Below are 3,706 nucleotides of genomic sequence, written 5' to 3'. Positions count from 1 at the left end.
CTCCAAGGACGAAGGCTTCGGTAGATGCTGAAGTAGTCGCTGGAGTTGGAGCTGAAGTAGATGCTGGATCTGGTGGAACTGAGGCTGTAGCTGGTGCTGAAGTGGTGGCTCTGGTGTCAGCAACTGGCACGGCAGATGACCTCGGGCCTCGTGGCACTCTGGCAAAGGTATGAGTGGTAGTCCTGCCTCTCCTCTCCTGCATGTCCTCCTGGAGCTGCTCCACTGCAGACTGAACTTCCGTTACCTTGACATCCAGGTCATAGAACTTCTGTTCCATGATTCTCTCTAGGCTCTGCTGATTCTGAGTGAGGGTGGCCAGACTTTGCTCAATCCTCAGCGTGGATGCAATCAAGTAACCAAGCTGCTCTTGTTTGGTCTTCAAGTAGTATTCAGATGCCTCTTCTTGGGTAGGCATCTTGGCAGCTTTCTCCTTCCTCACCTTCTCCTTCTTTGCAAATGCTTGGGCAGATGATGGCTCGTTCTCAGTCATGACAACTTCATTGTCCTCGAAATCTGGACGGATGGGCAGGTGTTCCTTGTCCAACAGATATATGCCCGTGCCCATCTTAGAGTTGATGAGCTCCTGAATTTGAGGGGCATATCCGCAGCTCCTCTTCTGATCTGCTGCAGTCCTCTTAATTGTTTCCACTATGAGGCTCATCACCTTGAACTTCTGAGGCACATCAAACACATGTAGCAAGTTGATAGCATGGCCTCTGATCATCTTGTGATCTCTAGACTTGGGCAGTAAGGTGTGCCTTAGTATCCAATTGATCGTAGGCAGTCCTGACAGAAGGTAATGCACATACCCAAATTTGAAGGTGTCAAGAGCTTCATTGGGAATTTCCTTGTACATATTGGACATGGAGTTATGGTCCATCTTCTTCTTGGCATAGATATCCAAGTCATCATCTTGCTCCTCTGGGGCATTTATGATCTGTGCCCACTCAGCCACTGTAGATTGGTACCTTGTACCCTCAGACATCCATGTGATCCTCCCATCTGGATAAAAGTGTGCCGTGGAGTAGAATTGCATGATCAGTTCCTCGTTCCACTTTGTGAGCTTCTTCCCAACAAAGTCAGCTACTCCACAAGCATTAAAGCTGTCAAATACTCCTGGGTAGTGCTCCTCCTTCTCCTTGATGTATGTCCAATCAACACAACGCATATCACAGACAATGGGCTTCTTATCTAACAGCACGGTCTCATAGAAATCCTGCTGCTCCTTGGTGTGAAACCTGTAGTCCACGACAGTCCTTCTCCTTGAAGCATATGGGTCTGCTTCTCTCCATTTCCTCAGCCCTGAATCTCTCCTGAGCTTCATGTCCTCAGCCATAGGATGAGCATCGTTGTGGTCTGGAATCTTGGGCTTTAGCTTCCTTAGGACATTTTCTTCTTCTTCTTCAGCAGTCTTAGGCACTGGGGCCTTGTTCTTTTCAGCTGCAGGAATGCTCCTTGTATTCCTCTTTGGTTTTGGCTTGGAGGCAGCTTTGGGCTTAGATGCAGTAGCCCCTGACCTTATGGCATCTCCCATTAGCTTGGGTGCCTTGGGCGCTGGTGCAGCTGCCTCTTCTTCCTCTTCCTCTTCCATGATGGAAGCTTTGCCAAGCACTCTAGCCACAACCTTCTTCACCCTTTCCTTTCTTTTCTTGCCTTCTGCAGCAACTGGCTCTTGAGGAGTGGGCTTCTCAGTTGAGGCTCTTGCTTTTGACATGGGCTGCCTGCCTGCTGGCCTTTTGATTTTCAGACCTGGCTTAGTGCCTTGAGCTGGCTCAATTCTCTTGGAGGTGGCCTCTTCCTCTGCCACATAGTCCTCATCTTCGGAATCTGAAGTCCTCTTCTTCCTTTGTCTCGTGGCAGCCTTTGGCAAGTTGCTAGGAGTGCTCCTGCTGCCTTCATCAGAAGAACTTGAGGGACTAGTGCCCTCACTCATCACTACTTGCTGCTCTGACATGTTTTGGCTATCACTTTGATCAGACATGCTGCAAACTGACTGCTGACCCTGTGAATAGATTATAGAAGAGATAGAGTGGATGAGCATCACAAAATGCAGAGATTTTTGCAAAAGAATGATCCAAAAACTTAGTTTTAGTTTCCCACTGAAATCATCTCGGATCTACCGATTTTCAAACTCGGTGATACCGAAGCAGTTTTGGAACCTAAACTAGTGAACTCGGTAGGACCGAGTCACAGTTCGGTGGCACCGAGACTGCTAGGGTTTCACTGAGTTCAAAAATCGGTCACACCGATAAGTAATTCTCGGTCAGATCGAGTCTCACTTGTGCAATGGCATAAGCCAAATCGGTGGGACCGAGTTTTTCAACTCGGTGGGTCCGAGATGGTTTCGGCGGAAACCTAAACCTAGAATTTTCGAATCAAACCTAATCTACGGGCGTTTTGTCTAGATAGAAGTTTCTCAAACGTGGCAAGAATCAATATGATCACAATGTGCTAGGAATCAGATTGAGGAATAGCACAAAGATCAAGTCCATACCCTAGTTCGGCGGGGACTTGCTACGGCGGCAACAGCGGGGCAGAATTCCTGTTGACGGTGACGGAGACCAGCGACTGGAGGCTGCTGGCGATGAGAAGATGATCCAGAGACCTCGAGGGCAGAGCAGGCTATCGCGCGGGCGAAGGGGTTCGGAGAAATTTCCAAATTTTGCCCACGACTATATATAGCCCGACCCTGTCGGTGTGACCGAGTAGAATGACTCGGTGGCACCGAGATTCATAACTGCGTGCAGTTACTGAAACTCGGTGTGACCGAAAGGTTCAAATCGGTTGCACCGAGATCGAAAACCTAGATCAACTTAATGATCTCGGTAGGACCGAAAGTGGAGTATCGGTCAGACTGAGAATCATAAAGAGGTTTTGGAAGTTTAAGTCTATGACGAATCGGGGACTCCGAGCGCTCCTCACACAGAGTGGTTCGAATCTGACTTGACCAAATTTTGTGATGCAGCATGAATAGAGTTTGAGACGAGAAAAGCATAGATAGCTAGAGGAGGTTCTTAGACATTCTTGTCCATCCACTTGGCAAAATAAGATAAAACCAAACACTCAAAACAACAAGTGGATGTCCTCGAATGAGTAAAATATGCAATCCAGCATGCTCACACAATAAGATGGCAAATGAAATATGTGGCAAGGCATGCACAACCAATTCTAGCATCTATCAAGCAATTTGCGATGACTAGGTCATCTATATATGAGTATATTGACTTAGGAGTCAAGTGAGAACACTTGATCATAGGTCATACTCATCGTTTAAACTCAAGTGGGGTTACCACTTTTACATAAAGCATTGTTTTGTTCACATCTTTAGAGTTGCTTTAGCTCAAGTCTTAGAGTAAAGCTCCCCCTAGATGTGATATCCCCCCTAAGAGGGATGAACTAACCTTGGGTTTTGTCGATGATGACTTCATGTAGATGTTGAAGATGTGGATGCTCAATGTTGATGTAGATCACTTGGAGCTATCCATTTGAGTGAATTGCACTTTCAATACCTACATGGGTTAGTCCCACAAGGAACAAACAAGGATATCCATAGACATAGAGTGATGCACACAAAAGATGATGTCCATGAAAACTTTTAGGTTACCTTGTCCCTTGTCTTACCAACAAGAGGGTTTGTGACTCCTTGAACTAGTGCAAGATGTGGAAGTTGATTGCACTTGTTCTTGCCAGAATCATAAGAGTGAAG

Source organism: Triticum dicoccoides, chromosome 2A (assembly GCF_002162155.2).
Source record: "Triticum dicoccoides isolate Atlit2015 ecotype Zavitan chromosome 2A, WEW_v2.0, whole genome shotgun sequence".
In the NCBI taxonomy this organism is placed as follows: Eukaryota; Viridiplantae; Streptophyta; class Magnoliopsida; order Poales; family Poaceae; genus Triticum; species Triticum dicoccoides.
This window is presented reverse-complemented; position numbering follows the sequence as displayed.